A 12,758-nucleotide genomic window follows, 5' to 3' on the forward strand; every position below is an offset into this window, starting at 1 on the left:
AACTCTCAGGGGTTCTATCCTAGATCCTTTACAAAGCAAAGCCAATGGAAACATTTCGATAACATAGATATATCAATGATCAAAACTTCTAACACTTTTCACTGAGTGTCAGTCGCACAAAATGGGATGCTTAGAAATTCCTGATGGAGATAAAAATCAGCAACAACTAATCAGGGAGTGGGAAGAGACCTGAAGAGGTTAGGGAGCCTAGTCTCAGGGTCCTAAAATAAACTGTACTGATCTGAGATAGAACTTTTGCACCATCATCATTATCAGAAGCATTAAAACCTTATTTATCTTGAAATTCCAAATCAAAATTTCTGATGATAAAAATGGATTTGGGTTTGAAGCTTGCCTTTGTAATAACTCTGAAAGACAGATTTTCCATGTAATTCAGGGTTTGACACAGATAACCGGAGGAAATGTTCAATTTGATAGTAAATTACACTTTTCAAGCCCTATTTAAAAATAACTTTGATGGTTTTTATTTCCCTGATCATAAAATCGCTATAGAAAACTTGAGGAAAATATAAAAGCAGAAAGAGAAAAATCAAAAAAAAAGTTCCAATAATGCAATAACTTAGAGATACCCACAATTAATATTTTAGGCAGCAAGGGGTGCCTTTCTGTGAAGAGCCAGATAATAAGTATTATAGTCTTTGTGAGATGTTTTGTTTTATTTGTAACAAGCCCTTCAAAATGTAAAAAGCATTCTTAGCTCTAAAATCACACAAAAACGGATCTTGAACTGGACGTGGCCCGTGTGCTATATTTTGCCAACCCTTTTTCTGTGTGTATCCCTAACAGTCATTTTTCTTTTAAGGATTATTGTCTTCAATGTAAAATATCTTAAACAGTCAAAAACAATATTTAAAATATTAGTAGTTTACATTACCAACTTTCAGTATTAAATTTTGCTGAATTTTAACTCTTCCTTCTAAAAGAACTCCATATTACAGATGTCCCTTGTCTCACACCCCTTCCCAGGAATCAACTACAAGACATTTCATTTTCCTAAACTTATGTATATATTATTCCTGCACATAATTTTTAGACTTTTACTATTTCAATATGTACCCATAATGATATTTTTGGTGTGATTTTTAAATTTACATTGTTTAGTCGCCTACTCATGTCTGAATCTTTGTGATCCCATAGACTGCAGTACACCAAGCTTCCCTATTCTTCACCATTTTCCAGAGCATGTTCAAACTGAGTTGGTGATACCATCCAATCATCTCATCCTCTGTCACCCCCTTCTCCTCCGGTCTTCAATCTTCGCCAGCACCAGAGTCTTTTCTAACGAGTCAGCTCCTCCCATCCGGTGGCCAAAGTATTGGAGCTTCAGCTTCAAAATCAGTCCGGACTGATTTCCTTCAGGATTAACTGGTTGGATCTCCTTGCAGTCCAAGGGACTCTCAAGAGTCTTCTCTAACACCACAGTTTAAAAGCATCAATTCTTCACTGGTCAGCCTTCTTTATGGTCCAAATCTCACATCCATACACGGCTACTGGATAAACCATAGCGTTGACAAGATGGACTTTTGTCGGCAAAGCAATGTCTCTGCTTTTTAATATGCTGTCTAGATTTGGCATAGCTTTCTTTCTTCCAAGGAGCAAGCGTCTTTTAATTTCATGATTGCAGTCACCATCTGCAGTGATTTTTGAGCCCAAGAAAATAAAGTCTGTCACTGTTTCTTTTGTTTCCCCAACTATTTGCCATGAAGTGATGGAACCAGCTGCCATGATCTTTGTTTTTTGAATGTTGAATTTTAAGCCAGCTGTTTCACTCTCCTCTTTCACTTTCATCAAGAGGCTCTTTAGTTCCTCTTTGCTTTTTGCCATAAGGGTAGTGTGATCTGCATATCTGAGGTTATTGATATTTCTCCTGACAATCTTGATTCCAATTGTGCTTCATACAGCCTGGCATTTCACATGATGTACTCTGCTTAGAAGTTAAATAAGTAGGGTGACAATATACAACCTTGACGTATTCCTTTCCCAATTTTGAACCAGACCATTGTTCCATGTCTGGTTCTAACTGTTGCTTCTTGACATGCACACAGGTTTATCAGGAGGCAAGTAAGATGGTCTGGTATTTCCATCTCTTAAAGGATTTTCCACAGCTTGTTGTAATCCACACAGTCAAAGGCTTTGGTATAGTCAATGAAGCAGAAGTAGATGTTTTTCTGGATTCTCTTGCTTTTTCGATGATCCAACAGATGCTGGCAATTTGACCTCTGGTTCCTCAGCCTTTTCTAAATCCAGCTTGAACATCTGGAAGTTCTCAATTCAGGTACTGCTGAAGCCTAGCTTGGAGAATTTTGAGCATTACTTTGATAGAATGTGAAATGAGTGCAATTTTGCGGGAGTTTGAACATTCTTTGGCATTGCCCTTTTTTGAGATTGGAATCAAAACTGACCTTTTCCAGTCCTGTGGTCACTGCTGAGTTTTCCAAATTTGCTGGCATTTTTGAGTGCAGCACTTTCAAAGCATAATCTTTTAGGATTTGAAAGAGCTCAGCTGGAATTCCATCACCTCCACTAGCTTTGTTCATAGTAATGCTTTCTAAGGTTCACTCGACTTCACACTCAAGGATGTTTGGCTCTAGGTGAATGACTGCACCATCATGGTTATCTGAGTCATTATGATCATTTTTGTATAGTTCTTCTGTGTATTCTTACCACTTCTTCTTAGTATCTTCTGCTTCTGTTAGATCCTTGCTGTTTCTGTCTTTTATTGTGCCCGTCTTTGTATGAAATGTTCTCTTGGTGTCTCTAATTTTCTTGACAAGATCTCTAGTCTTTCCCATTCTATTGTTTTCCTCTATTGTTTTGCATTGTTCACTTAAGAAGGCTTTCTATCTCTCTGCTATTCTTTGGAACTTGTATTAAGATGGGTATATCTTTCCTTTTCTCCTTTGCCTTTAGCTTCTCTTCTTTTCTTAGCTATTTGTAAGGCCTCCTCAGACAACCATTTTGCCTTTCTCCTGGGGGTGGTTTTGATCACTACCTCCAATACAATGTTATGAACCTCCTATAGTTCTTCAGGTACTCTCTCTATCAGTTCTAATCCCTTGAATCTATGTGTCACTTCCACTGTATAATCCATTGTTCCCTATATATTTGCCCTGAAATGATGGGACCGGATGCCATGATCTTAGTTTTCTGAATGTTGAGTTTTAAGCCAACTTTTTCACTCTCCTTTTTCACTTTCATCAAGAGGCTTTTTAGTTCTTTGCTTTCTGCCATAAGGGTGGTGTCATCTGCCTATCTGAGGTTATTGAATTTCTCCCAGCAGTCTTGATTCCAGCTTTTGTTTTATCCAGTCTGACATTTCACGTGATATACTCTGCATATAAGTTAAATAAGCAGGGTGACAATATACAACTTTGACATACTCCTTTCACTATTTGAAACCAGTCTGTTGTTCCATGTCCAGTTCTAACTGCTGCTTCTTGACCTGCATACAGATTTCTCAGGTGGCAGGTCAGGTGGTCTGGTATTCTCATCTCTTGAAGAATTCTCCACAGTTTGTTGTGATCCACACAATCAAAGACTTTGGTGTAATCAATAAAGCCAAAGTAATTGTTTTTCTGGAACTCTCTTGTTTTTTGGATGATCCATAATATGTTGGCAAATTGATCTCTGGTTCCTCTGCCTTTTCTAAATCCAGCTTGAACATCTGGAAGTTCATGGTTCATGTAATTTTGAAGCCTGGCTTGGAGAACTTTGAGCATTACTTTGCTAGCATGTGAGATGAGTGCAATTGTGTGGTACTTTGAACATTCTTTGGCACTGCCTTTCTTTGGGATTAGAATGAAAACTGACCTTTCCAGTCCTGTGGCCATTGCTGAGTTTTCCAAATTTGCTGGCATATTGAGTGCAGCACTTTCACAGCATCATCTTTTAGGATTTGAAATAGCTCAACTGGAATGAAATTGAAAGATGCTTACTCCTTGGAATAAAAGCTATGACCAACCTAGACAACATATTAAAAAGTAGAGATTTTACTTTGCCAGCAAAGGTCCGTGTAGTCAAAGCTATGGTTTTTCTGGTAGTCATGTATGGATGTGAGAGTTGAACTATAAAGAAAGCTGAGTGCCAAGGAATTGATGCTTTTGAACTGTGGTGCTGGAGAAGACTCTTGAGAGTCCCTTGGACAGCAAGGAGATCCAACCAGTCAATCCTAAAGGAAATAAGTCCTGAATATTCATTGGAAGGACTGATGCTGAAGCTGAAATTCCAATACTTTGGCCATCTGATGTGAAGAACTGACTCATTGGAAAAGACCCTGATGCTGGGAAAGATTGAAGCCAGGAGGAAAAGGGGACAACAGAGGATGAGATGGTTGGATGGCATCACCGACTCAATGGACATAAGTTTGAGCAAGTCTTGGGAGTTGGTGATGGACAGGGAGGCCTGGCGTCCTGCAGTCCATGGGGTCGCAAAGAGTCGGACACAACTAGCGACTGAACTGAACTGAACTGTATAATTGTAAGGGATTTGATTTAGGTCATACCTGAATGGCCTAGTGGTTTTCCCTACTTTCTTCAATTTAGGTCTGAATTTGGCAATAAGGAGTTCAAGTTCATGATCTGAGCCATGGTCAACTCCTGGTCTTGTCTTTTCTGATTGTGTAGAGCTTCTCCATCTTAGGCTGCAAAGTACATAATCAATGTGATTTTGGTATTGGCCATCTGTCTCTTGTATTATTGAAAGAGGGTGTTTGCTATGACCTGTGCGTCCTCTTGACAAAACTCTGTTAGCCTTTGCCCTGTTTCATTTTGTACTCCAAGGCCAAACTTGCCTGTTACTCCAGGTATCTCTTGACTTCCTACTTTTGCATTCCAATCCCCTGTGATGAAAAGGACATCTTTTTTTGGTGTTAGTTCTAGTAGGTCTTGTAGGTCTTCATAAACCATCAATTTGTATAAGTTTACAGAAAATAATTATTTACCTTGTATTTTACATTCATTGGTTTGTTTTTTAGATGTCTCCAAGTACTTCTGCCTATTCTCCCCTTGATAATGCTATTATGCACATATATAAATTCTATAAGTCATTCTAACCTATTTTAGAGAGCTTGTATTTAGCAGTACCCTGTTGATGATATGTCTGTGTTATTGAATACATCTTGTACATCATAGTTTAGAGTTGAGGGTACTCAGAGACTATCTAATCCAAATCCCTCAGATGACAAATAAGTAAATAGGCCCAACAATATTAACTGGCATTGTCCAAGATCACATAGAAAGTTAGTATCATATTCAGAACTAGGATCTAGTTTTTATGTTTATACTAATAAAGCTTGTACAATCCTTGCACTCTTAACTGGGGACAATAACAATGGCAATGGGCTTCCCAGGTGGCTCAGTAGGTAAAGGAGCTGCCTGCAATGCAGGAGACCTGGGTTTGATCCCTGGGTCAGGAAGATTCTCTGGAAAATGGAATGACTGTCCACTTCAGTATTCTTGCCTGGAGAATTTCATGGACAAAGGAGCCTGGCAGGCTACAGTCCATGGAGTCTCAAAGAGGTCAACACAACTTAGCAACTAAACAACAAGAGCAAGGCAACTCACAAATATTACCTTTGGCTCTTTCAAAACTGGCAGAGCTAGCTGGGGAATAAATTCTTCCCTTTTAGTAGACCTAGTTTCTTTCCATAACTAGATTCCTTTCTCCAAGGAATAGAATTTCTTTCTCCCTGTATACTTTTGAAAGTAGAAAATTCAGTGTAGTACGAGTATAAGAGATTCTTAGTAGAGGAAAAAAAAAAAAGATGAATCAACACTAAAGAAACATTAGCTACTTATAATTCATTGAGAAAATGCCTTTTAAGTCAGAAGAATCACAATGTGACTTCATTTAGTCACACAACTCTCTCTTAAATCTTCCTGGTAAAATAGTGATAATAACAGATTGGCTTCAACCAGAATTCAGAAAGATCTTATGATCTTATATCATGCATTATATCCCATCTGAGGACAAGGATCCATTTTTTTAATTGAAGTGTAGTTGATTTATAATGTTATATTAATTTGTGCTATATAGCAAAGTGATTCAGTTATACATACATATATATATATACACACACATATATATATATATATACATTCTTTTTCAATGTTCTTCTCCATTATGGTTTATCATAGGATACTGAACAGAGTTCTCTGTGCTATACAGTAGGACCTTGTTTTTTAGCCATTGCATTTATAATAGCTTACATCTACTAACTTCAACCTCCCACTCCAACACTCCCCCAACCCTCTCCTCCTTGGCAACCACAAGTCTGTTCTTTATGAAGACATACCTTTTTTTAAAACAGCAAGAGCTTAATACACAGTAGAGAGAAATGAAAGACAGAGCAACAAAAATTTTAAAGTGTTGTTATTAATTTGTGTAGTGGATATCATGTCTTTATTTTGATTGTGGTATTTAATGGATGAAAATTCATTGTTTTTTATTGAATATTTATATACTTGTTGTACTTCACCTATTTCAATAGGGCAAATCATTAAGATAGTTAAATGCTGGAAATTGATAAATGAAAGTTAGGAATGTTATTATATTTTAAAATATGGAGCAGCATTTTCATACTTAGGGAGTTTCTATTCTCTCTGAGTAAAACAATATGTTCCATTGTTTAACATTATAGAATCAGAAATATTGCATCAGCCGTGCAGATGGAGAAATCACTAGACTTTACAATGAAATTTTCAAAGAAACAGTAGTTACCAAAAAGCCATGGGGATGAACGCACACAGAACAGGCAGAATATGCCAATTTAGAATTGACAGAGTTCTAAGAATAAAACTGAGTAATAGCAGTAAGACATATTGTTTTTCAATAGTTTTTTCAATCATGTTTTTATGTTTAGACTTTAACATGTTATATATATTTCTAATCAAACAACATAAAAACTAGAGTCATATTTATGGTGAAGTGATTGCTACAAAACAGGTTAAATAAGTCCTTGGAATGGTGGGACACTTGGAAAAGCTTACAGGTACCCCAGGGACACTTGGAAAAGCTTACAGTGCGTTTTTCAGAATAGGGGAAAAAACATGTGCACTTTCTCTAGCCACCTAGCCAACAAAAACAGTTGACTTTCTGGGGATATCCTACCTTGTTTCCTATCAGACAACTAACGTGCTCTTCTATTGTTTTTTGGTTTTTTGGCCAATAGTCCTCAGTCCTGAGCTGGAGGACCCACCGCCTTTTTGTTTCCTTGGTTCATTAAGGAACTGTGAATGGGATTTGCGGATCCTATAGAGGTATATAGATGGCTTCAGAGGTGTAATTCTTATACTCCCTGAACCTGTCTGCAAATGGATAAGAATGTACATTGCTCTGGGAAAATGGTATATAGCTCTTATCAGATTCCTGAAGGAATATGTTACCCCCAAACTTTAAGCATCATTGTTTGAGTGTCCATATATGTCCAGTGACTCACACTTGACTTTGAAGATACAAGGGCATAGAATTATGATGATCATAGTACTTACAATGCCTTACACATCACATATCTTACAAACTGCTTGCACACGTCTGTCGATGAAGAGCTTATATCTCAGCTGGGACAAAAACCATACATTTCAATTTTTTAAATAAATATTTAATTTTCTCCTAAGTGTCAGGCTCTGTTCTAAGCACTCAAGAAACACTCATCTATAAAACAAATATCTCTGACCTAGAAGATCATCTTACATTCTGCATTTAACAAACAAAACATGAGAAGAGCTTGAAAGCAGTATATACTCTAAGACAAAGTGAAGAGCAAAATGATTATAGGCTGCAGAGTAAAGAATTTACATTTAAGGTCTACTCTTTAAAAAGATAACCCTGTATACAAGACAGCAAAAGAGACACTAATGTATAGAACAGTCTTTTGGACTCTGTGAGAGAGGGAGAGGGTGGGATGATTCAGGAGAATGGTATTGAAACATGTATAATATCATATATGAAACAAGTCGCCAGTCCAGGTTCGATGCATGATACTGGATGCTTGGGGCTGGTGCACTGGGACGACCCAGAGGGATGGTACGGGGAGGGAGGAGGGAGGAGGGTTCAGGATGGGGAACACATGTATACCTGTGGCAGATTCATGTTGATATATGGCAAAACCAATACAATATTGTAAAGTTAAAAAATAAAATTAAAAAAAAAGAGCACTATCATAGATCAGAAATACCTTGCCTTTCATACTGCTTCCTATTTTCAAATAATGTTAAGGAGTTAAGTCTGAAACTTGCCTGGTCCTAGACTAGCCGTGTGTGTGTGTGTGTTTGTGGGGTGTGTGTGTGTGTGTGTGTGTGTGTGTGTGTTAGTCACTTAGTTGTGACCAACTCTGCGACCCCAAGGACACTTGTAGCCCACCAGGCTCCTCTGTCCATGGCATTCTCCAGGCAACAATACTGAAGTAGGTAGCCATTCCCTTCTCCAGGGGATGTTCCTGACCCAGGATCGAACCCAGGTCTTCTGCATTTCAGGCAGGTTCTTTCTTTATGGTCTGAGCCACCAGGGAAGCCCAGACTAGCCTTAATAAGCCTCAATATATTTTATTTAGGCTAATTGTAGAAACAGCTGGTCTATTTCAACACAAAAGCCTAGAGGTTAAAGTGACAATGATTATTTTTTTGTCTCTTTACTAGAATAATGCATTATTTCATAGTGGTACAAACTTAGACCATGTATATTACAAAGTATCTCTTCCTGTTTGGGTTTTATGCCTTGCTGGTACTGTGGCTGGTAAACAAAGCAATATGTTTTTTTTCTTTTCAAGTAATGAGAAGGTAGCAATTTATTCATAGGAGCACGGAAAATAGAATATATGCATTTATTTAAGTTGTGAAGAACACCAAGAAAAAAGCGTTTGCTGACAAAGCCTAAGAAATTTGAATGGTGATGTATACTAAACCATACAAATGAAAGAAATTTTAGTCAAACATATTAATTATTCAATATGTAGTTTCTGTGTTCTTAAAAGAAACTCATGACTGAGAAGGAAAAGCTGATATGGTAAAATATTGTAATGTTCAATTATAAATATTATATTACTAAATATTCTGACTAGCAGACTTTCTATCTCTTGGTTTGGACTAGTTAGTCTGCCTAATGTAAGCTAGAATACAGAATTGTCAGTTTGTTCCTTTTAGAGGCTGTTTGGTAATCAGAGAGAAAATCTCTTTTCCCTTGTCACGTTACCCCACCCACCCACCCACCCATCAGTCACTGTGCAAATGCATGTACTTAGGGGAATGCATGGAGAAGGAAATAGCAACCCGCGCCAGTATTCTTGCCTGGAGAATCCCATGGACAGAGGAGCATGGCAGGCTACAGTCTGTGGGGTCACAAGAGTCAGACACAACTTAGCGACTAAACTACTACTAAAATTCACGTTGGAGAAGGAAATGGCAACCCACTCCAGTATTCTTGCCTGGAGAATTCCATGGACAGAGTAGCCTGGCGGGCTGCACTCCATGGGATCACAGAGAGTGGGACATGACTGAGTGACTCACACACACACAAGGGAATGCAGAGGGCTCAGAACAGAGTATCCCCTTGTCTAGGAGAGAAACAACACGTCTCCTTCTAAATGAACCACAGATGTCACCCTAATGTACAAAAGACAGTATGTGTTGTTTTTGCATCTTGATCGTGACTCCAAGATTACCAGAACTCTTATCATTTTTATTATTTCCCCCTCCCACTCCCTTCTACATAGTGTATTCATTTAGCCTGAATTCTCAATTCCTAATATCACAGAAGGTGTTAATCTTTTCTCTAAGGGTCAGAATGGGTTCTGGTAAATCATAAAACTGATGTTCTGGGAAGAATTGCTGTAATTGCTATTCTAACAGAGTTCTTTGTGCCTTTGTGTCTATGGAAGGAAGGGAAATTTTTCTCTTTACTAATTATTTTTCCTTCTCCTTAGAGTGCCAATTTCATTTAGCAGGACTATTTTAAAACTATTCTTTAGAAGATGATTTCTGTCATTCTTTATAATGTCTAATTCTTGTGGGACTCATTATGCAGGTTCTCCAATGCCGCTTTCTATCTGTGTGATGTACAAACAATATTTTCTCTTCTCCATTTTTACATCCTTAATACATCTGTACTCTCTACTATGAAAACATGTCTACTTTTGCTTTAATCCTCATTTCTTTATCTGTCATTACCTTTAGGTCTATCATGGAATCACTTTAAATCCAATAAATAAAATCTTATTTTTAAAGTGGTCAGTTTTCAGAATTGGAAGATGCTATTACTGAGAAAGTGGCTATCAGAACTCACCTAACATGCCTTTCAGGCACTTCCCAGCCCTGAAAAAAACCAGAAGAGCCAGTAGTGAGAGCCCCCAGCTCAGTGTTTCAGATGAGCTTACCATCAGAATCAATTAGCTCTTTGGCTCTTCTCCAGCTGCTCAGGTTCATGGAAAAGTCTGCTTGGGCTGCCACAACCAAATACCATCTACTGAGGTGGCTTAAACAAAAGAAATTTATTGTCTCACAGTCTGGAGGCTAAAAGTCCAAGATCAAGGTGCTAGCAAGGTTGATTGCTGCTGAGAGCTCTTCTCCTGACTTGTAGATGGCCGTCTTCTTGCTATGTCCTTACATGGCCTTTGCTCTGCATGAAGAAAGATCTTTAGTGTTTTTTCCCCTTTTTAATTTTATGTATTAATTAATTTTGGGCAGCACTGGGTCTTTGCTGCTGTGTGGGCTTTTCTCTAGTTGCAGCAAGCAGGGGATACTCTTTGTTGCGGTGCACAGGCTTCTCATTGCAGGGGGTCTCTTGTTGCTGAGCACAGGCTCCAGGGCACGAGTGCTTCAGTAGTTGAGGTTTCCAGGCTCTGGAGCACAGGCTCAATAGCTGTGGTGCACAGGCTTAGTTGTTTCACATCATGTGGAATCCTCCCTAACCGGACAACAAACCCGTGTCTCCTGCACTGGCAGGCAGATTCTTTACTACTGAGCCACCAGGGAAACCCTCTTTTTTTTTCCCATTTTTAAAGTCCTTAATGAATTTTTTAGAATATTGCTTCTGTATCATGTTTTTGTTTGTTTATTTGTTTTGCCACAAGGCATGTGGGATCTTAGTTCCACAACCAGGGTTCAAACCCACATCCCATGAATTAGAAGGTGAAGTCTTAACTGCTAAACTGCCAGGGAAACCCTCTTTTCCTCTTCTTGAAAGGCCACCAGTCCCATCAGATTATGGTCCTACCCTTATGATCTCATTTTACCTCAATTACCACCTTAAGGCCTATCTCCAAATGTAGTCACAATGGTAGGTAGAGCGGGGAGACACTATTCAGTCCATAACAGTACTATTCTTCTACATCCTTGAATCTCTATTCTGAGGATTCAGTTTTCACTTTCCCTGCTGCCGCAGTACAATGTACCTTGGCATGTCTCTTGGGTGACCTTAATTGTGTCTAACTTTTCCCTCTGAAAACTGGAAGCAGTAGTCACTCAGTCATGTCTGATTCTTTGCGACTCCATAGACTGTAGCCCACCAGACTCCTCTGTCCATGAGATTCTCCAGTCAAGAACACTGGAGTGGGTTGCCATTTCCTTCTCCAGGGGATCTTTCTGACCCAGGAATCGAACCCGCCTCTCATGCGTTGCAGGCAGATTCTTTACTGACTGAACCACCAGGGAACCCATTTTTCACTCTAGTGTCTCTCTATTCCTGGTTCTTGGTTCCTTTGCCTCTATGTTTCAGGTACCAGTTCTGTAGATCTATGTATTTAGACTATTCAGTGGATGGTCTCCTCAGTTCTCTCCTCAGGAGACAAATTTTTCTAAGAAATGATAGAATGATTTTCTTTTGTGTGTGTGTGTTTGTGTTCTCTTTTTATTTATTTATTTATTAAAAATTTTTTTTTACTTTACAATATTGTACTGGTTTTGCCACGCATCAACATGCATCCGCCACGATAGTAACATTTTAGTTGAATTCCCTTAAAGATCGGTGAACCTTACCCATTACCTACCTCCTACACACCTACCTACTCCCACACAAGCATATGGCCGGCGGCTCCCTGTCAGTCTGCTCCACTGTCTCCACTGTCTGTCTGTCAGTTACTGTAACACTAAACCCTAGTCAGGAAGCTCTGCCCTGTCCTGCCTGACTTCTTTGAATTCCATGTAAACATGAAACAAACCACATACCCTATAGTTTTGTTCATTCGTTTGTTTTTAATAAGAACAAAGTAGCACTGCCATTCAGTGGTGACCCATGATAGCTCAGATTTTTGAAAGATAAGTTATTTTTAACATTGAACCTGAACCTGAAGAGCTGAAGTCACTTACTGACAATGCTATCATGAGATTTGTTTAAAGTAATTAAGTTTTTCATGCCTTTTATTAAATTTTAATGTCATTGTTCCCACCCCTCATTAATTATATTTTTTCTAAATTGAGCCATAAATATTTAACAATACATCTCTACACTCTAAACTCTAATATAACAGAATAAGTGTTTCCATGGTTTTGTGATATAGTTTCTTCCATAACAGTTTTTGGACTCTTTTCACTATCAAGTTTTATGAAAATTCCAGGTAAATGGCTTAGATTTTTGAGGGATAAGAAGGTGGCATGGGTAAAGGAGAGACTGTATTTCTAGTGAGAAAAAGAATCCTCTGAAGAACTTTGTACACCAGTGAAGCCCAAAGAGAGAATTGAAATTGATGTCTCTGGGGCAAAACAGCTCATATAGCCATAGGCAAAATTCTACCAACCTATCTGAACACA

This window comes from Bos mutus, chromosome X (genome assembly GCF_027580195.1).
Source record: "Bos mutus isolate GX-2022 chromosome X, NWIPB_WYAK_1.1, whole genome shotgun sequence".
In the NCBI taxonomy this organism is placed as follows: Eukaryota; Metazoa; Chordata; class Mammalia; order Artiodactyla; family Bovidae; genus Bos; species Bos mutus.